Source organism: Bubalus bubalis, chromosome 12 (assembly GCF_019923935.1).
Source record: "Bubalus bubalis isolate 160015118507 breed Murrah chromosome 12, NDDB_SH_1, whole genome shotgun sequence".
NCBI classification, from domain to species: Eukaryota; Metazoa; Chordata; class Mammalia; order Artiodactyla; family Bovidae; genus Bubalus; species Bubalus bubalis.
The window spans coordinates 22296772-22319978 of NC_059168.1; the positions used below are offsets into that span (position 1 = coordinate 22296772).

General features: G+C 40.7%; 1 protein-coding gene and 1 long non-coding RNA gene across 12 annotated transcripts in view; one reads left to right on the forward strand and one right to left on the reverse strand.

The window, feature by feature from the left end:
- SLC8A1 (solute carrier family 8 member A1) overlaps positions 1 to 23207 on the reverse strand; it is a 450527-nt gene that overhangs the window by 122914 nt on the left and 304406 nt on the right. The window lies entirely within an intron of this gene.
- LOC123328440 lies at positions 1978 to 14601 on the forward strand. Its single transcript, XR_006543263.2, has 3 exons — positions 1978 to 2204; positions 12650 to 12849; positions 13647 to 14601. It is a non-coding gene; the product is annotated as an uncharacterized LOC123328440 (long non-coding RNA).

Here is a 23207-nt window from a genome sequence, read left to right on the forward strand (position 1 = left end):
TAAGGTTCTACTTTGTAATGATAACAGGACCAACAAAAGGATTGGGGCTAAGAAGAACCAACAAGAACCAATAAGATTGTATTGTCCCCTGATTTCTGGAACATCCATGTAAATAAGCCTGTTACAAATAGCAGCGTTATGAAAAATGATTAAATTTTCATCTTAAAATCAGGGTATCTGCCACTTCCTCAACATCTATATACTTCTAGAATCAAAAGATGTCACTTCATCACCTTGAGACATTTATTTTAATCTGTCCTGAATGTAATTATTCGATCAAGCTACTGTCACAAAATCCTATTAACTCAAACAGAGACTGCATTATTCACTTCTTACTCATACCTTGATTCCAATGCTTATTAAATGCAAGTTTCACTCAGCCAGAATGAAGGGTAAGCCTTAAGGGTTCTCACATCTTTTTAATTTTAGGAATTGTTTCTTATCCAATCTCATGAATATCAGTCTCAAAGTGAGAATAAGCTTATGTTAAGAGTTCATCTTAATGATATATCTAGGCATTAAAAATTCAAAGAATGCCTAAAGGTTATAATAAAAATTAAGAATAAAACTCATCAAATGACTCAAATACTTCCTTTGATTATCCTAAATGGCAATCATTGAACACATGAGCATTAGAAGCAGCGGAACAAGTATTAAAGTTTGAAGTCAAATGCCAGAGACAAAAGTTGTAGAGCATTATTTTCACTCCTAGAAACCAAACAGATGAGGAAAATTTGAAGGAAGTGGAGAATCAAGTATATTCCGGAAACAGAACTCATAAGGACATGAGCACTACATCTAACTAATTGCAGTCTACTGAAGAGCCCAGCATCAATGGCTTTTTGTTTTTTCATAGATTTCTTTAAGAGACACTGTATCACTGCTGATCTTGATGGCATAAATGTGAGTTCATGTGAAAAAAACATGAGCCTAAATTACTCTGAATTGCAAAGTGGCGCAGAAGAGCTGAACTCTGAAGGGAAGATGTTTTAACATGTTTTTTTCAAATGCATTTTCTTAATATATATAAAAAATGATAAGAGAAAAATCTAATAAGATTTTCTCTTTCCATAAGAATAAAATAAAAAAGTTAGGTGATAGGAAGTCACTATGTTTCAGTTACTTGTGAGCATCTTTTGCCACTGGTACTTCAATCAGTACCAGTACAATCAATGATGTCTGAAGTTCATGTAAAAAAGATATTGACTCATTCAATTAATATCTTATTGACTCCTTTAGTCTATATCTTTAGTTTCCTTGGACTTTTGTTCCCCCGAGACAAGTTCCGTCCAAAGGGAGCCATCATCAGATGGCCAGCACTTTTCAATCATCCCTCAGAGGTGTCTGATTTCATCCTTTTATGGGAGGAATGCCCTTGGAGAGAGAGGTAGTGGATGTTGGCCCCTTGTATGATAAGATGTTGGATGATGAGGTCTGCAACTGTCTCATTTTTCCTACAAATGACAGTATTCAACTTAAACAAGCTCTACAGAAACCATGATTACAGTCTCTCAAACTAAATAAGGGATCCAAGGTAAGATAAAAATCTCTTTTCCTTGGTTTTCTAACTTCATCACTTGAAATGATTTTAAATGCTACACAAAATAAATGTATACAGTGAACAAATCCACTTTACCAAAAAGATGAACATGACATGAAATGACTGCTTGAGAAAATATGAGGCATTTTTAAGTCCCCATATCAGAGATGTGGGTCCAAGTTTCCAAATCAGAATATGGGAATCATGCCATCTGGAATGTTCAGTTTAATAATCTATTAGGCCAGCCCTAGAAAATGTGTTAAGTTGATAAAACATAACCTCTCTTCCCCTCCTTTTTAAAGCATCATTAGGGGGCTGCTCTTTGGAGTTCCCCCGAGTTGCCATTTATTTTATTTGGAGGGATTCCTAGGACATGGCCTTAGAAGATGTGCTAGGTCTCGTTTCAAAGTATGCTGCAGCTCTTTGAAACTGGCCAGATGGAGTAACCTTGAAGCTTATGAACCTGATCGCCTTCATAATCGCATCACCAGAGGGACTGCCTCTCCCTATAATTCAAGCTATCCAAGAGAACTGATATAAACATGTATATCCACCTCCAGCCAAGGGGAGAGATGGTAGCATGGAGGAAGAAGGGAAGATCAGGAACAAAAAGGAGAGTGGTAGTCTCTGGCTTGTAGAAAGAACCCACTTATGCCTCAAGACAGTGAGTATTAAAGCAGATTCATCAAGTTTTTCTTCTGTGTCTCTCACTTTCTCATAATGTGTCTCTTCCTTAGTCAGGGTTCCAAAGTCTCGCCTCTTCTCCTCTTTATAAAATCTTTATGGCAAGAATAAATCTAAATCTCATTTACAATCTCTCCTTGAAATCACTAGGCACTTGTATGTCAAGGGTAGTGAACTTGAAGTCAAGAAAATACTCCTTGAATGTTAATTTTTCAGGTACCACTGGTAGAAAAGGGCAGAAAAGGGAGGGAATGGAGAGAGATCCTTGGCCCTTTGTACCAGAGACTGGCAGCTTATCTGGGAATGCAACAGAACCCCCTTTTCCCTGGGCATCATTCTGGGGTTTTGGTTACTACACTTGGAAATGAAATTATACAGAGGGCAATGGCTTTTTCCTTTGGCACATCAATCAATCAATCAACTCTGTTTGGAAGGTTCTATAAATAGGAAAGAGTAGAATAACTTGGGCACAAGAGGACTCCTTGGGGCCTTCAGCCTCCTCTTCCCCAGTCGAAAGCAAACAAGGGTTGAAATGAGAAACCAGAAGGCAACAAGGGCCATTTCTCCTCTCCTGTATCCACTGAAGTCTAAACGTTCCTTAAAGAATTCAGAAGTCTGAGCACAGAACTCTGAGCATGCTGATTTTTGAGGGGAAAATAATCAGAGAATGTCAAATTTGGGAGGCTTTTGAGGTTGTTCATTCCAGAGATGAATGTTCCATGCTTCCCTCCCACACCCACACCAGATGCCATTCATTTATTCATTCATTTGCCAATTCTTTATAAACACCAATTATGTGCTGGAGACTGTTCCTGGGGTGGCTTTTGACCAGAAAAAAATCCTTGTCCTCTTATTGAGGTGAGACAGATGTATACAATATATAAAATAAATAATTAAAGTCTATAATGCTATAAATACTATGGAAAAAATAGACTTCTGGAGATGAGGAGTGCTGGGTGAGGGGTGGCAGTTGTCATTTTAAGTTAGATGGTCAAGATAGGCTTTATTGAGAATGCGACACATAAGAAAAGGTTTCAAGAACAGGGAACTATACGCAATATTTTGTAATAACCTATACAGGAAAAGAATCTGGAAAAGGATACACACACACATATATATACACATACATATGTATACACACATATGTATATACATATATTCTTACATACATAACCAAATTACCATGTTGTACTCCTCAAACTAACATGATATTGTAAGTCAACTATATTTTAATAAAAGAAGATGGCAAAAAGAGGAATAAGGTTAACATTTAAAGGTTGAAAACATGTATCACAATAGGTAATACATGCTAAGTGCCTCTGATAAAATAAAGGCATCTGATAAGCTGTAGAAATAATGTCTGTCACTGCTGACAAGTTGCATGACCTTTGAGAAACAAAGTTATATTTTGTTTCAATTTTCCTAACTGTCCAATAAAAGTTCAAACACCAAAAAAAAAAAAAAAAAGAAGAAGAAAAGGCTTCAAGAAATGAGAGTTAGCCATCCATATTTTGGAGGGAGGCAGAAATAAAGACACAAGTTTGAGCAAACATGGGGAAATAGGGAAGCCTGGTCTGCTTCAGTCCATGGGGTCACAAAGAGTTGGACACGACTGAGTATCTGAACAACAACCGAAGTAAAGACGGCTCAGGCAGCACACAGATACTAAGGCAGAAGCTTGCCAGTCTTGTTTATGGTTTAAGGAAACTATGTGGCTGGAGAAAATGTGATCTAGGAGGAAAGATGAGAAGTGAAAGCAGAGTGGTGGGGAGAAGGGTCATCCATGTAGGCCATGGAGACTCTCGAAATGACTTTGGTTCTGAGCAAAACGGGGAGAAATGTTTTGAGCACAGAAGGGATATAACCTGACTTAAAAGCTTTAAAGAATCACTCTGGCACCTTTGTTGAGAATAGATTGTAGAGATAAGGGTGGGAGCCAGGAGGCTACTGTAATTCCAGCAAAAGTCTGTGCCTCAGAACAGAACAGTAATATTTAGAAAGGCAGACTGCATACTACAGATGCCGGCACATGGGTGGATGCGATGGTGGGAATCTTTGGTAAGTCTATTCTGATTGCTTCTCTTTTCTCAGGGAGCTGGGAAGCAAGATCACCAGCTGAGAGTAGGGGGACAGAGGCTGGGAGGTACTGGACATCTGAGTGGAGCAAAGGCTTGACTAAAATAGCTTAGGAAAGGGGGAGAGGGAATGACTAGGTAGGTACATACAGATTGACGGATGGCATCATCAAGTGCTTTCTACTCAATTTTGCCTTCTTTCCCACAGGTATCAAAATCTTTCTCTACCCAGAGCTCCAGGCAGGCCTACTGACTGATCAGAATTGGTAGATGAGAGAATGTGTCTTTGCCAGTTCTAAACCTAACTGGGTTAGTTAGTGGGTTAGTTCTAACCTAACCCACTCCTTTGGTAAACTGAGATTTAGAACATTTCTTTTAAATTTCCATCTCTGTGTGTGGTTTGCCAATTACAGATTGGCTAGTGCTCTACTACGTAAAATAATTAGGATGCCTATGACACCACCCTTATGGCAGAAAGTGAAGAGGAACTAAAAAGGCTCTTGATGAAAGTGAAAGTGAAGAGTGAAAAAGTGGGCTTAAAGCTCAACATTCAGAAAACGAAGATCATGGCATCCGGTCCCATTACTTCATGGGAAATAGATGGGGAAACTGTGGAAACAGTGGCTGACTTTATTTTTCTGGGCTCCAAAATCACTGCAGATGGTGACTGCAGCCATGAAATTAAAAGATGCTTACTCCTTGGAAGGAAAGTTATGACCAACCTAGATAGCATATTCAAAAGCAGAGACATTACTTTGCCAACAAAGGTTCGTCTAGTCAAGGCTATGGTTTTTCCTGTGGTCATGTATGGATGTGAGAGTTGGACTGTGAAGAAGGCTGAGCGCCGAAGAATTGACGCTTTTGAACTGTGGTGTTGGAGAAGACTCTTGAGAGTCCCTTGGACTGCAAGGAGATCCAACCAGTCCATTCTGAAGGAGATCAGCCCTGGGATTTCTTTGGAAGGAATGATGCTAAAGCTGAAACTCCAGAACTTTGGCCACCTCATGCGAAGAGTTGACTCATTGGAAAAGACTCTGATGCTGGGAGGGATTGGGGGCAAGAGGAGAAGGGGATGACAGAGGATGAGATGGCTGGCTGGCATCATTGACTCGATGGACGTGAGTCTCAGTGAACTCTGGGAGTTGGTGATGGACAGGGAGGCCTGGCGTGCTGCAATTCATGGGGTCACAAAGAGTTAGACATGACTGAGCGACTGATCTGATCTGATCTAAATATCATGTACCGAGAGGACATGATGACTCAGGCTCTTGGGTATTCATGCTATATGACAAGGGCACCAACTGTAGCTGAATGTCTGAAACATGAGCTCTGTTAACGTGGCAGGAAGAAGACACCTTCTTACTCAATTTCTACTTCACTTTTAGTTTTTTGCATTCCAGCTCAAGGTTATATACCTTTTTCACCTCCTGGCTTCAATTTTCAAAAGGTTCCAGGGAGACCAGCAGGGTTTCTGTTTTGAAAAACTGGCATGACTTTTCAACTAGACCCAACCGCATCATAACTAATTTCAATAAATTGAGGAGATGATGAAGAATGTTAGTCACCACTGAATGAGGTGTGTATGCTTGCTTCTGCAATTTAAAGGAAAAAAAGAAAAAGGTTCATTTAAGTCATCTTAAAAGGGCCCTTACCACAAAATGAAATTTGGAGAAGGGGTAAACTGAAATGCAAATGACTTTCCTGTTTCACCAGCAATTTAGTACTACCTAATGAACGCTGAGTCATCAAAGCATTTCTTGTCATTTCTGCACCCACACTGGGAATCGGTTTCTGACCTTTAAAACACCCTACTCTTCTGAACTGCTTTTTATGAGTTATTTCTCCAGTCTCCTTCCCACTCAGTTTACTTCTTGGAAGGCTTGTTGACCTTTATCATCATTCCTCTCTTTTACTCAATCTTAAGTCTGCGCATCATTCTGTCCTTTATGTAAATTACAGTTTCTGAGAATGCTTAAGTTTAGAAGGACCATTAACACCATGAGGTCGGACACAGTTGTAAACAGATGACCAGAGTGAGCTCACATGTGACAGACTTCTTGTTAGATTTTTATCAAGATCTTCATTTTTCAAGTGGTCTATCATCTTTGGAAAAATTAGGCTATTTTTAAGCAGATTGTTCCTTTGTCTTTCCAACCTAGAAATAATAATTATGTCTTTCCAATCTAGAACATAATAATAAGTTCATATCCATTGCATGGGTGATGCCATCCAGCCATAGAACCATGATTCTATACTTAGTCAAAATTTGGTGAACACAGTGTAAAGCCAAAACAAAAGGAATTTTGAATGAAAGTATAATATATTCTTCAGTATACTGTATTTTTCTTAATTTTGAAATATATAAGTATTTTATAGAATTTAAGCAACGAAGAGGAGGGGGGGTGGGGAAATTCATTTCAATATGGCCCAGGAAGAGGGCAGAGGAGAAGACATAATTACTATGCAACCTAAGGCAAGACATGGGCATCCCAGATGGTGCTAGTGGTAAAGAACCTGCCTGCCAATGCAGGAGACGTAAGAAACGCAGATTCGATCCCTGGGTTGGGAAGATCCCCTGGAGAAGGGCATGGCAATCCACTCCAGTATTCTTGCCTGGAGAATCCCATGGACAGAGGTCTGGCAGGCTATGGTCCATAGGGTCACAAAGAGTCAGACATGACTGAAGCGATTTAGCACGCACGCAAGGCAAGACACCAAGTGATGGTTCCTTTTTCTGGTGACTATCTCATAAATACTTCTCACCAAGAGCTAGTCAGAAGAAACACGGTGTCTTGAAGGCATCATGAGTATGTCAAAGAAGCAAGGAGAGGGTACGAAAGAGTGAAGACTTCCTGGCTTTTTCTTTCCTCCAGGAAACATTATTTTCGAATTCTTAGGCATAGTGGCTTGGACTCAGAGCTCTTCATGGCACAGTGCTGTCTTCTTCTAGCACCTACATGGAGAACTCATTTGGAGAGTCCTCTGGATGGAATCCATACATTGGGGACCACAGAGCATATGTATGGATGTGGGACTGGGGGATGGGCAAGAGGGATAAGGTTAAGTCAGGACCAAGCAGCTGACTATAGGCTATCAAATAGGACACTCAGGTCTGATTTGTGGAAGCAACATTATCAGTAGCTGCAGGTCCATACTGGCCAGAATTTATGAACTCAACTGTGGTGTGCCAACTCTAAATCTTTATAGTCTAAAATAGATGACCAAGTTCACTCTTTCCTGTAGGCCATCACCTTGAACTTCAGAAAGGATAGTGCATTTTTACTTTAGATATTCAGCCTCATATTTCAGTTTCTGGTGATATCAGCAGACATAGATAATTTGCTGGGAAGATTACCATGTGACTCAGGAATAAAACCTACCATTAAAGGTCAGAGACATGTACTTAGAACTGCATTTCTGGCTTCATATCCCATCCCCTTACACGCACAGTCCACAGTCCAGAAAATCAGCCTTTTCCATACAAGATGGGTTTGACCAGTAGATGGAGTAAGTGTTTCCCAGAACCTTGTATCTGCTAATTAATGATGCAATCTTTCAAGAAGGGACAGAGCCATGCCCAGCAACTCAATATTGAGCTTTATGTACAATTGCAGCTGGTGAACGCAGTGAATGACATGGCCATCTCTTGCTTTGTAAGAGATGAGGCCATGTCATGGATAAAAAACTGAATAGGAGAATTTGCAGTAGGGAAGCAGTGGGATACAGAGCAAAAGGGGTGCTTGCACAATTTTGCTTAACACCAGCCCAGTCTCTGGGAGAAAATCCCAAGTGCAATTTTTCCCCCCTCATCTTAAATGTTTTTCAAAACTGATCCTTTTATTCTGTGGTTTTGGGGGAGAAGGGAATGGGGGAAAGTCCACTTTGCAGCCTTGTGAGAAGAGAGTTGTATCAAATCTCACAGGCTGCCAAGCCTTTCTTTTGGCAGAAGTGCTAGGGATATTTCACTGGGGATAATTTATCACGCTTGCTTTGGGTGTTCCAAATTTGCAAGCTATGGCTAGTTTCCAGAGACGGCAGGGCAATAAACTCCACTTTCCTAAAAGAAAAACAGTAACCGCATCACCTTTCAATTAAACGGGCCATGGAAAATGAATAGGCACAGATGATCATGGATCTTCAGAAATCTTCAGAATGCCTGTGCTTGGCTGCTGGTGGTGGGAATAACAATGGTGTAGCTCAAGAAGCCTAGACTGAGGGTCTTTGAATTGGCAAAGCATCTGCTTCTATATCTGTTTCTCTCTGTATATTTTTATGTAAGAATATGCACATACATACATATGTGAGAGGGCTAGACAGCATATTAAAAAGTAGAGACATTACTTTGCCAACAAATGTCCTTCTAGTCAAAGCTATGGTTTTTCCTGTGGTCATGTATGGATGTGTGGGCTGGACCATAAAGAAGGCTGAGCACCGAAGAATTGATGCTTTTGAACTGTGGTGTTGCAGAAGACTCTTGAGAGACCCTTGAACTGCAAGGAGATCCAACCAGTCAATCCTAAAGGAAATCAATCCTGAATATTCATTAGAAGGACTGAGATGAAGCTTTGGGCACCTGATGCCAAGAGTCTGCTCATTAGAAAGGACCCTGAAGCTGGGAAAGATCAAAGAAAGGAGGAGAAGGGGACGACAGAGCATGAGATGGTTGGATGGCATTACCGACTCAATGGACATGAGTTTGAGCAAGCTCTGGGAGATGGTGAAGGACAGGGAAGCCTGGTGTGCTGCAGTCCATGGGGTCACAAAGAGTTGGACACTGAACAACTGAACAGCAACACACATGTGAACCCTCACGTGTTCAGGACCAAAACATAGAACTGTTGGATGCTATCAGAAGAATTATAGCCTCCTTCACTATGAAACCAGTCAAGTCTTCCTCATTGTCTCTGAAGTCTGCTTTTCCCAACTCCTTCCTCACCTTCCAGGTATCCTCAGGGTGCTTCCTTGATAATCCAAGGCTCTGAGGAGCAGGAAACAAACAGCAACTCCCTCCAGATAAGTGAGCCATGTTGGGACTTGTCCTCACTGCCTCAGCTCTTCCTAACATCCTTTATGCTTTCAAGGTGAGGGTTCCAGAAGCTACTTAGCAAATCACTTACTTGTACATTACGTTAACTCAAGTCACATATCAGTATCTTATAGGCAACTTCCAGGCCAGCATTCAGAGGATTAACAGATGGTGTCCATGTTGAGTGGGCAATTAGTACATAAAAGGAGGGGCGTGTGAGGACAGACTCTCGCCCCAAGTAGGACACCACCTTCGGAGGCTCCTTCTACTTTGGTGGTCCAGGATCATACCATCTGCTTCTATGGACATCCCAAGAACCTGCTCATTACAGAAACAGCCCAGGACCACTCCAGTGATGTGAGTTTTGCAGGACAGGAGAACTCAGAGGTCACTCAGGTCACTTTCCTCTCCAGGAAACACAGGGCAGACTGCTACTTAGTTTTGTTCTCCTGACTTTTGTTTCTACGGATTGTTTACGGATTGACAGGATCAATTCCTATGGAGCAGAGGACCACCTTGGGCCAGACTCTACCTTCAAATTCAGAGACACTGTAAGGCAAAATAGGGTCTAATGAGTTTTATAATGCATTAGAAATATCTTCCTACTTTTTAGGGGGATGCTAATCCATATGACTTCTTCAATCCTTGCCCTCTCTTGCTCTGCTAAAGCATTTATAAGAAATGATACACGGAAGGAGCTCAATAGATGTTAGTTCTTATTTTTGCCCTCAAAAGGTATTCCAATCCTATGCCCCAGGTCCCAAATCCAAGTGGAGCTCTCCTCTTGTTTTTCATGATCCTACCAAACTGCTCTGCTCTAGGATGACACCTGACAAGGTAAACTGCATTTAGGTGTTAATGGGTGACTGTGGGTTGACAGATAAGCCTTCATAGTCTACGTTATTTCTTGACCTGTGCCTCTCCTTTGGGCTTCAGCTTCTATCAGGCTTCTCCTCTGTTCTGTGTGATCCTTCAGATGATTCTCTTTCTTGCCCTCAAGTTCTTTCCGTTTAGGTAACTAGAGGTCATCTTTCAGGAAGTCATTTAATGGGGTTGGTGGCGTTCTGAGCCCAGAGGATTCTTCTCATTGTAGAGTGAACTGTGATCCCAACCTTTATTCTAGACTATGTACAGAAACCAGTTCATCAGAGCAACAAGATAAGGTTTAGCTAACACGATCCCACCTGTTGGTCTGTGAAACAACAAATTTCAAGATTTTAATTACAAAATTCACGCACACCCATCCACCATGCTCATTTCCTACAGTTATGTAACTTACCAAATAAGCCCGTCTAAGTTTTACCTGGATGGCGACAGAAATGGGGTTAAAAAATAAAAAATATTAAGTAACCATATGTTAAATTTATATTTACCTAATAGAATAATGCTGTATTCTGAAATAAATCAACATGTGATGAACAGGTTGCATGAAGGCTTGTCTTTACATATAGGCCTACAGGCCAATGTTAAGAGGAAAGAAAAAACAAATCTTAGTGGTTCAGGAAAGGGACACAGCCTGCAGAATGTCATGAGAGATTCTATTTCAACTACTTGCAGTTAACTCTGACTCCGTTATTAATGAAAACTGCAATTAGTAAACACTTTGGTTCTAAATTTCACTTTATCAATATTTCCTCTCTCTGCTACCTATTAGTAAGCGGGACTACTAGGCTTACATTTTTTAAAAATGCCCTATTTTCCACTGCTAGCTGTGTTTTGCTTTGATAAACTCAGGGCAAACTGTGTAATTTCTGCATTGAGAAAAGGGAATGACAATACATTAGACAGAACATTTTTGAATAAAGAATTAGCAACTAGAAAGACTGAAAACAAATTTGGTATGACCAAGTAGGCCATAATTAGCATGATACATTTTTGTTGGCTGAATTTTATGTATATGGAGCAGAAGCAGGAAAAGAGGAAGCACATGTAGGCCTTAGTCTATGTACTTTTCTGATTTTACGGATGATTACATTTCTCCAAGGCCTCTAATGCCTTATAAAAGATGAACACATTCTTCTGGGAGGAAAAGCCAATTAACTTCCTTGTGTGCAGAGACTGGTAACCTTGTCTCTTCTATCTTGGGTTTCAGCGGGACACCCTCATCTTTGCATGAAAAATGCTGACCAGTGGAATCTTGGCTAAGAGTGCAGTGTCCTGGCCTCATGCCCAGCTTTTGTGGCAGGGAGTTACCCCCCGAGTCCTTTTTTTTTTTTTTTAACTAACACTAAAGTTGTGACTTCGAAAGCAAGATTTGCTAGCGCAGCAGAGGAAACTGGGCTTTCCTTTTATAGCTATCAAAATCAAGTCTTATGTTTCCTTGCAACCCTCAACTGGCCTTTTTGGTCTGATATAATCACAATATTCATAAAAATCTTGGTGGGAGAAGTTAAGGAGAGACGAGAGCATGCAGGATTCCCCTAGTTTTGGGGAGCTCCATCTATGTGGCCCTGTCAAGAGGGATGCAGGAGAAGGACTGTGGAGTGAAGGTGAACCCTGATATGTGTGTATCCACAGAGGAATAACAGCAGAGAACAATGAGAAAGGGAGAATGAAGGGCAGCTGCCATTGACCTTGTAGGCTTCCCACACGGGATTACAAGTCAAACTGGCGGACGCTTCCGAGGAGTGGTCATGGCCATTCCTCATCCCCTACTGTCAGCACATGACAAAGTGTGCTGCGGCTAGCAGGAAATTCTTTCCAAACATTGCAAAATATTGGTCGTGTTCTCTTCAGTCTCTCATCTACCCATAAGAGGTCACAGGAGATGTTAGAAATTCTCTGTCCAATTCAATGTCCAATTCAAAGAAACAGAAATGGAGTTGAAATAATACACTCTTGGAGTTTCCTTCACTGATGCTTTCAGATATAACAAAACTTACAAACATTTTAAAATAGACCTAAAACCACCTCAAATTTCAGGTATTTTTCTCCTTTTGGCCTTCCATTCTAATAAATGGTTAGCCTACCTAACAAGTAACAGTCTTCTAAAATCACTTCAGCTTATAGCAGTGATACTTAAGTTTTAGAAAGAGTCCTAAAGGAGTTGAATCAGTATCTTAATTGGCATTATAATGTCCAAAACAGAGATGTGATTAGAATTTAGTTTCCCATCCATGAGGTGGTTCGAAAATTGTGATTTAGCCCCTGTACAGTTTGCCTAGAGTAGGATAGCTTTTAAAAAAATCAACATGTCTTTCTGTCAGAGTTTGGTTAGGCAGAATTTGACTGAAATTACACCTAGTAAATAAGATTATTTTTATTTTGTTTGAGAGACATAGATCACTATTCCTTATGTTTCTTTTTTTTTTTTTCCCATCTCAGGCAAATGAGGCCAACTTTCTTGCATCTCTGAATCTGTAGCCTTGCAACTGGCTGGCAATGATCTTGAGAAGGAATAACTGTGGCTATGACTTAGATGTTTCTTTGAAGAAAAAAAAAGAGAGATACAGACAAAGGAAGGGGAAAAGACAAGGGAGGAGGAGAAACAGTGGAGAGAAGAAGAAGAAAAGAGGTAAAGGAAGGTAAGAAAGAAGGGGTTCTGTGAAGAAAAAAGAAAGAATTTAAGTCATCAGAGCTTCCAAGGGAATATCAACTTTGATAGCCGAGACACCTCTACCTTGGCTCCGTCACCTCCCGAGTGAGGGAGAGCATCATTTCTGAAGGCGGTCTCATGTGCGTCTGGCACATGCTTGATGCTTTGGCATCACTGTGCAGGTGCTTGTTGGAAGGTCCCAAGCCCAGCAGCCCACTGGACACAGGTCTTTGTGCCTTTGGTTTGTCACATGCTGGCCAACTAGCCAGCTAATCTGGAGACTGGTTTAACCTCAGGGCTCTTCTGATTTCTTTTTCTGACATAGCAGTACTTCCATTAAGAAAAAGGCACTCAGCTATTCATTTCTGCTAACTCTGAACCTGGCCAATGAGCTAGAAGCATGTGCAATTCTGTGTCTATTTCAGGGCATGGATGTGGGGGCGGTGAAAACTCTGCTTGGTTTAGAGCTCTTTGCATTCATCTCACTCTTCCCAGCCAGCTCTGTTTTCTTTGTTCATCCTTTCCCTGACAGGCTGCCTGATGCTTACAAGACGGTGCAGGATTCCAACAGGCTCACACTGGATGGAGGAAGGAAAGAGCACAGGAATAGCTCCCTTTCTTAATAGTTTAAAAAAAAAAATAACATTTTTTTAAAAAGAGAATGCCTGAGTGATCTTAAGTACTAGTCATTGCTGTTTGAATGCTTTATTTTCTAAAGGGGGGAATTAAAACCCCATATACTATATAATCTTTGTATTCCTATACCTTTTCTTTCTCTCTCCCTAGGTTTTGGAACTCACTGGAGAAAAAAAGCCCATGTGCGCCTAGTCTCTGGTGCTTTACTGATCACTACATTGCAATGTCTAATATACTAAATGTTGGCCCTGGGAAAGCAAACAGCAAACAACAGGTTATGGATACAAATAATTAATTAAATACCTGTCTGATTCATTTCAATGAAGTAAATACTGTAATCATAACAACAGTTTTTTTCCTAATCTGTTGGATTGTCAGTGTATTAGAAGTGAGCATATCCTAATTTATAATAGGAGGAGTGGGTAAGGCTGAACGAGATGTTTGCTCCCTCTCTGTAACCATCAGAGACAAAACAGGAATGAGCCTCCCCGAAGCAGAGTGGGTCTTGCCCAGAAATTACACAGGTAACCAACTAAGTATTTGTGAGCCCATCATAGTTTGGCCACAAATACATCCACCACAAAGATATTAAAGTGCCTAAAATTTTCACTTTGTATGGACTCAAACATGATATGATTTGAGAGAGAAATGATAGCTAATTGTCTAGTGAGATGGAGTCCTTTTAACTGATGACATAGTACCTTACGCTTTTAACTGAATGGAAAAAGTATAAGCTTGAAGGAGAGGAGGCTGTCTCCGAGAGGCTGGGTGGGGCTCTGGAAGGGGTTTGAAAGGATTGAGGATCCATTAATGAAAAAGTTTCAAGAAACAGAGTCAGAGAAGCCAAACAGTTATCTTGCCTCTCCCAGATTTTCTGGGAATCAGGCATTCCTAAAAGTCCCTAATTTATTAACTTCACTGTTGAGAATCATAAAATACCAGGAGCTAAAACTCCATCACTTTATGAGAAAGGAAGCAGAAACCCATGAAGGTGACAAAGAAGTCATAGCTGGAGAATAAGAATATTTTAGAATTTTCTTAACACTGTGCTAGGTAGTAGGAAGTTCACATACCTCTTCCAATCCAATGACTGACTACCAGCCATGGCCACACACCCCAATCACTCGTGGAAGTGGAAAAAACATAGATTGTCTACATTTTCCAGACCACTACCCATGAGAGAATACAATTGCTTAGGCTTTGGGTTAGCATTTGGCAAGTGTAGTTTTCTTTTTTTTTTTAAACCCCACAATGATTCTGAGTCACTGCAGGGTTAAGAACTTTTTGTTTAATTCTTAAAATTCTGTAAGACAAGTATATTACTCCATCTTCTCCCAAAGATGAAACTGAAGTTCATATTTGACCAATTTCAGGGAACTAGAACTCGGGTCTATAATTTCCAGTTTTCCCATTTAATACAACAGCTTCCCTGAGGTGTTGAAGTCAGGTTCTGAGTAGATAACCACGAGACTTACAACTGTATCCCACTATATCTCTTTTTCTAAGAGACACCAAGGAATATATCTGTTGGCAACAGGGTATAGAGAAAACAGCACAGAGTGGTTTTAATTGTTGTTAGTTGTGTGACTGAGCATGCCACCGTGCTGAGCCTCAGTATCCTCATTTGTATAGCATGAATAATAAATATCTCAAATTGCATTTGTTTTTTTTTTTTTTTTTTAATTTTATTTTATTTTTAAACTTTACATAACTGTATTAGATTTGCCAAATATCAAAATGAATCCGCCACAGGTTTACATGTGTTCCCCATCCTGAACCCTCCTCCCTCCTCCCTCCCCATACCATCCCTCTGGGTCGTCCCAGTGCACCAGACCCAAGCATCCAGTATTGTGCATTTGAATAGTAAATGAGAAAAAATATATATAATGGAGTTTAAATAGTGCCTGGTACTTAATAAACCCTCAACAAGTAGTAGTTCTTTTTGCCAAGTCGATAGCTCCTAATGATCTTATATTAGGCATTTGGCCTCATTTTTTTCTTCTTCCCTTTTTCTTTAAACAAAAAAAAAAGGTGGTAGGACTTCCCTAGTGGTCCAATGGTTAAGAATCCACCTGCCAACGCAGGGGACATGGATTTGATCCCTGGTCCAGGAAGATTCCACATGCCTCGAGGCAACTAAGACCATAGGCCGCAACTACTGAAGCCCGAGCGCCCTAAAGCCTGTGCTCTGCAACAAGAGAAGCCACTGCGATGAGAAGACCTTGCAACTAGAGAAAGGCTGTGCACAGCAACAAAGACCTAGGCAGCCAAAACTAAATAAATCAACAATAAAATAAAAAAAGAAAGGGGTAGAAGGCACCAGGCATGGAATACAGTCAAAGCTGGTAATAAATCATGCAGAATCTCTTATACCCAGTGAAAGATATGTAATTTCTATATAATTTCTATTTCTCTCCACATGAGAGTCAGCTTGGAGTAAGGGACTTATCTCCAAGCTGTATTTGCCTTTAGCCATCAAAGCCTTAATTTTTTTCTTAGGCGGTATTTTGGTCAGGGGGTGGGGTGGCTGATGGAGAGAGGGGCGGGGAGGTTACAGCCCCTCCCAAGGATGCCTCTTGGTGACACCACTCCTCAAGCATCACACTTCACCTTAGCCTCACTGGGATAAACAGATTCTTCCGGTGTAATCTTATGAGCTGCTAGACCTAGACAAGTACGTTTACCACTTGAATGGTAAGCCTCAGTGTTAGAATTGCTCTATTTATATTTTGCTCTGCAGGCAACCCTGATGCTTTTACATAATCGGTAAGCTCCACTCACTCAGCAAAGAAGTAAATAAGATGATAAACAATACTTTCTTTTCCACACAGGCTTACGATGTATTCAGAAGCCAACTTCACTTCCAATTATTCTGGCTAACTCAACCTGTTTTAAAATACCTGAGATGACAGTTGGTTTTATAGTTTCCTCTTGAAAGTCAGGCCTTGCTATGACAGTTACTTTACAAGCACAGGGGAGCCTGCTGTGTGATCGGCAGGGCAAGGGCTGGTTTAACATAATTACTCAAATTTAGCCTTGCTGGGTCTATGCAGCTCTTGTGTAGTTACATAGCACTCCCGGGCTCCAGAGAGGATGGAAGTTTGGCAGCTCTATATGCCATCTAGATTCTCTGTTCTGCAAACTTCTGTGGTTTCAAGGGTTAGTTTTGTGGTCCATAAGAAACTGAAATGCAGGTTTGGAGAATCATTTGGAAATGCAAGCAGGAACCACACACCAGCTCAGGCACAGGAAGTTCTAGAACACCAAGGAACTTGAGAATAATCTGGTTTCTGTATATAGACTTTGTGGTCTCTGGATCCTTCCTCCAGAGAGAAGTCAGTTATAGACATTTAGGATTCTAAAAAGGACCTGGATTCTCCTACCTTACCCACCTCCACTCTGGGGACAGAGAACTTAGTGCCATAGGCGTTAGACTAACTTGCTTTTTATTTCCTTCTGAGTTGAAGTAGAAGTACCCTTGACTGATGCATCTGCATTTGAATGTCCATAAGCGTGGCAAATGCAGCTGTCCAACTATTTATGAATAATCCAAAAGATTAGCTTGTAGCTTTCAGTATCATACTGAAATTAGTTAAATGGAAGTACCACTAACGAGCATTTATCAATAAAGGCAACTGAAGTAACCCTGCTAATGTAATGGCCAGGAGGGATAATAAAATAAGTGGACAAAACAAGCCTAATTCTGTTCAGCATCACAGTTGCTCTGCTGAAAAACTGAGAGCCAGAAAATGACCACAATTAAAACATTTTAGCAACAGGGGCACTGCTTGGTGGGGCTCACCGCTGAGTTTTAAATGGGGGGTGGGGAGTTGTGCTTCAAGACCTCTGCTTTCCATAGGACCTTTCTTGATTATTTTTACTAGTGTGAAAGCTTTGATTGTTTCTCTGAACTCTTACTACATAAAAAGGCACCCATGTTTTATAAGTCAACAATTTTATACGGCTCTTTGTTTTATGGGTATCAATGCAGTCTACACAGCAAAATTATAGCAACAGAAAACAGGGGCCCTATTTATAATAGGATGTTTTCTCTAACTTTCTTCCTTCCCTCCAACTATACCTCAAGGTTGAGTGAGGCCCATATTCTGTGACCTCAAAGAGTGTTTTGTGATCTACTTTACACTTTAATCATACCACATGCAAATAATAACTCTGATGAGGTTTTTTTTGGAATCAGTGACTGTCTTTTATCTCTCGTTTTCTAAACCCAGCACCAGGCTCTGCACAATGCCAGGACAGCACTGAGTATTTTTGACCAATGAAACAGTTGTGCCGTTTAGATTCAGTTTGTTGCTGTGTCTTAGTAAACTCAGAGGACAATGAGCTGCTTCCTGTCTGTAAAGGACTTAGGGTGTAGAAATAGTTATTATTCATAGTTTATATACACAGAACTCAAGTCATGCTGGTGAGTATACACCCCCCAAAGGAAATGAAATCAGCATGTGTTTAAAATTACTTTTCTCTTTCCATGTGCAATCATTAATTTAAAAAACCAATGTACTGGCTGGGGAGGATTAAAGATGGTGGTATAGGAAGATCCTGAATTCACCTCCTCCCACAAACACAACAGATTTGCAACTACATATGGAATAATTCCCTTGGAAAAAGACCTGAAAATCAGATGAACAGAGCCTCCATATCAAAGGGTTAAAGGATATCACTGAGACAGGCAGGAGAAGCCTGGACATCCTCACAGAACCTCACAGGACATCTCTTTCAAATAAGGTCACTTTTTAAGACTAGAAGAGATAGCTGACTTACCTAATACATAAAATAAACAGAGAACTAGGTAGAATGAGGAGATAAAAGAATATGCTCCAATCAAAACAACAAGATAAAACATCAGAAAAAGAACAAAACAAAATGGACATAGGCAGCCTACCCACCAGTGTAAAAGTAATAAAGATGCTTGCTGAACTCAAGAGAAGAATGGATGAGCATAGTGAGACCGCCAACAGAGAAATGGAAAATATAAGAAAGCAGCAAAAAGAAGTTATAACTGAACTGAAAAACTCAAAAAATTAAGAACATATAACCTACCTATTCTTCTTCAGAATCTTTACTCAAAGAGCATAAAATACTAATTTAATATGCACCGCTGTGTTCACTGCAGCATTATATACAATCGCCAAGATACGTAAACAACCTGAGCGTCTATCATGGGTGAATGGATAAAGAAGATGTGGTGTTATACACACTGGGATTCCCTGGTGGCTGAGTGGTAAAGAAAGCACCTGACAATTCAGTGGATATGGGTTTGATCTCTGGTCCACAGAGACTCCCTGGAGAAGGAAATGGCCACTCACTCCAGTATTCTTGCCTGGGAAATCCCCATGGACTGAGAGCCCGGCAGGCTACAATTCATGGGACGGCCAAGAGTCCAACACAACTTAGTCATTACAAAAAAAAAAAATGGATTCCTGCCATTTGTGACAATATGCATGGGCCTTGAAGGTATTATGCTCAGTGGAATCGATGAAGAAAGACAAATTCTACATGATTTCACTCATATGTGGAATCTAAAAAGATAGAACAGACAGACCAAAGAAAAAAACTCATAAATACAGAGATTAGATTAGTTGTTACCAGAGGAGAAGGGATGGAGGGCAAAATGGGTAAAAGGGGCCAACTACATAGTAATGGGTGGAAACTAGACTGATGTTGGTGATCACTTTGTAGTGTATACAGATGTTGAATTATAATGCTATACACCTGGAATTTATACAATTTAAAAAGAAACAGAAAACCAAAAAACTCAAATTTGCCTTAATTACTGTCCTTAGTAAACAAAGTGGTTGACAAAGCCCTGTTTCCTGCTATAAAACATAGTAATTGTTTTTCTTCACATCATTTCTTAGTGTAAAGGATACCCAAACACTGGCATCATATATGTAATATCTTTTCTCATTCCTGCAGTACCTTTAACTATGCCAACGTACAGACTGCATTTATACCGAACAGGAACCAAATATGCCTACATGAGAATTCATACACATAAAGCAGAAAGATGGAGTTTGTTTTAGCTTTGAGGCATACATGATGATGTGGAAAATGTTGCTATCTACATGGGAACGACACTGAAATGAAGCCAACGGGAGGCAGCTGCAGCTGTCTGAAAAACAAAGCTGAGGAATTAGATACCAGAAGCAAAGGGCTGCAGCCCAAATCCCAGGGAGTCAAACACCCTGCTGTGAGGCCTGGCATAGGCAGCAGTGGGTTGGCATCACTGAACTTCCCTTAATGAAAAGACCCCTAGGTCTTCCTCCTGGGTCAGCTCCATTTCTGCCATATTCTAGTCCTCATTAAAGGTTTGCATGGCAAAGAGCTTCTCAAATACAAATTTCTGTATCCATCTATGTGAAAAGTAGAAATGGTGGATAGAAGTGGTTTAAAACAAACCTGTTCTGAGGCACAAATATTCAAGTACCTAGACCTTATCTCCAAATCACTGGGGGAGGGGGGGTGGATTCAAACTACACCTACGGTTACAGATCGGAGAAGGCAATGGCCCCCACTCCAGTCCTCTTGCCTGGAAAGTCCCGTGGGCGGAGGAGCCTGGTAGGCTGCAGTCCACGGGGTCACTAAGAGTCGGACACGACTGAGCGACTTTCCTTTCACTTTTCACTTTCATGCATTGGAGAAGGAAATGGCAACCCACTCCAGTGTTCTTGCCTGGAGAATCCCAGGGACCGGGGAGCCTGGTGGGCTGCCGTCTATGGGGTCGCACAGAATCGGACATGACTGAGGTGACTTAGCAGCAGCAGCAGCATGGTTACAGATATTATATGATTAACGTTTTGATTATGTAAAAGGTGCTCACTTTTCAGTTCTTCTTGCAAATAATGTAATTTTGCTAAATTGCTTCTCTTTTATTAACTATAAGGAAGGGGAGAAGGGAAATCAATGGGTCTCTTCATGTAGTCAAGCCACCTTTTATTGAAAGTCTACTATGTGCCAGTCATGGTTAACCTCACAATGGTTATGCACTAAAATGCTCATGTCATGTGCTAAAAATTGTACTCGTTTTTACATATCACCTAAGAACCATAACCATAAAGCTGAACCTTATTACTATCTTTCATTTAGACTACATCCTCCAAAGCTATTTACTTGACTGTTGTTCACAAACACACTGGATTTGTTCCATGTGCAATTAACAGGGATAAAACTTGAGCAGAAAAGGTGCCAGTTAGAGATAGCAAATGGCCTTTGAGCCCACCACGTTGCATGAATACCATTTCATAATTATAAAAAATAGAAAAATAAAAATGCTACATCAAGAGAAATTATTTTCTCATACATAAAGAAATTTGTATTTAAGAACACAAATCACATAACTTGGAAATTAATTAAACAGAAAACACTTCAAAAATTCAACTGTCAGAGAAACCTCTTAATTTCTTTCAAAGCTGAAAGAATGTGTCCTTGCAATAATCCCTGTTGTTTTTTCTATGCAGCTGCAAAACTTCATTTAGTCAATTAAAGTTGAGATTATTTGCAAGATTCTCTACTGATAAATCTCCCCCCAAAATACTTAGAGCTCTCCCCATTTCCACAGCCCTGCCCACTGCTGTTACTGTGTTTCATCTCTGTGTCCTTTCCTGGAATGGTTCCCTATGATCCTCTGAGCATAACCTGATGACTTTATATGTTGTTAATCGCTCAGTCGTGTCCGACTCTCTGCAACCCCATGGACTGTAGCCCACCAGGCTCCTCTGTGCATGGGATTTTCCAGGCAAGAATACTGGAGTGGGTTGCCATTGCCTTATCCAGGGGATCTTCCTGACCCAGGAATCAAACCCAGGTCTCTCACATTAGAGGCAGATTCTTTACCATCTGAGCCACCAGACCTGATGACTATACTTTTCTAAAAATGCCCTGAAATAGCCTGGCAAGGTTTCCATTGTATGTCATACACATTATCTTTTGCTCCATTGAATTCTGTTTGGTAGTGTGTGCATATGTACGTTTGTTTTTTTAAACTGAAAGTCACTCAGTTGTGTCCAACTTTTGTGACCCCATGGATTATACAGTCCATGGAATTCTCCAGGCCATAATACTGGAGTAGGTAGCCTTTCCCTTCTCCAGGGGATCTTCCCAACCCAGGGATCGAACCCAGGTCTCCCTTAATGCAGGCAGATTTTTTTTTTTTTTTAACCAGCTGAGCCACCAAGGAAGCCCGAGAAAACTGGAGTGGGTAGCCTATCCCTTCTCCAGCAGATCTTCCCGACCCAGGAATTGAAGCAGGGTCTCCTGCATTGCAGGTGGATTCTTTACCAGCTGAGCTACCAGGGAAGCCCTTGGGTTTTTAAGGAGTAGTTATTTATGTGCATTAGGAAAAAGCATGTTGGTTGAAGCTATAAATAATGTACATCTAAGAGAGACTATTTACTAATGACCATGACATCAGTCTTGAAAGCTAGCTAAGTTCCAGTCTTAGCTGATGAACTTGTTGATCTGGGAAAGATCCTGGAATCATTATACCAAAACTCTTATTTTTAGATTTGGAACTGAGGTCTAGAAAGATGAATTGATTCATTACAAGTTCCAGAGCTGGCACCTTTGATGCGGCCCTCAAGTTTGGGGCTTCTCCCTGAACTCCTGGCTCAAAACCCAGCCTTCTCATTGTATTATGTGAAGGGTACTGGCTTCTCATAATACAGTGAGCTCCAGCCAGCCTAGAAACATTCTGGGTTCCTCTAAAGCCTCAGCTTTGGTTAGGTTGGCTTTGTCTCCCCCTGTTCTTCTATATATAAATCTTCAACTCCAAATGAACCCCAGACACTTCTGCTGTCTTGCTATTCTGACTTTGTACCTTTCCCACTTTTTAGAATGCTCTAACCCTCATCACTGCATTCTAATTCCATGAGCAAACATTCTAGAAAGTGGTTTCTGTCCTAGAGTTCACACATTACATCTTTGTTCAGTTTAGAAGTACTACTTAGATCCACAATGTAAACCAAACTAAACACTTGTCTTTACTTGTTTTACAATGTTTGTTCAACAAGTGAGATATTTATAACTTTATGCCTCAACTTTTACATGATCACTCAGAGGATGAACATGATAGACAGTTCAGTTCAATTGCTTAGTCATGTCCGACTCTTTGTGACCCCATGGACTGCAGCACGCCAGGTTTCCCTGTCCATCACCAACTCCCGGAGCTCACTCAAACTCACGTCCATTGAGTTGGTGATGCCATTCAACCATCTCATCCTCTGTCATCCCTTTCTCCTCATGCCTTCAATCTTTCCCAGCATCAGATCTTTTCCAACAAGTCAGTTCTTCATATCAAGTGGCCAAAGTATTGAAGCTTCAGCTTCAGCATCGATCCTTCCAATGAATATTCAGGACTGATTTCCTTTAGGATGGACTGGTTGGATGTCTTTTCAGTCCAAGGAACTCTCAAGAGTCTTCTCTTCAAAAGCATCAATTCTTTGGTGCTCAGCTTTCTTTATAGTCCAACTCTCACATCCATATGTGACTACTGGAAAAACCACAGTTTTGACTAGATGGATCTTTGTTGGCAAAGTAATGTCTCTGCTTTTGAATATGCTGTCTAGGTTGGTCATAACTTCTTTTCCAAGGAGCAAGCATCTTTTAAAATCATGATGCAGTCACCATCTGCAGTGATTTTGGAGTCTCCCAAACTAGTCTGTCACTGTTCCCATTGTTTCCCCATCTATTTGC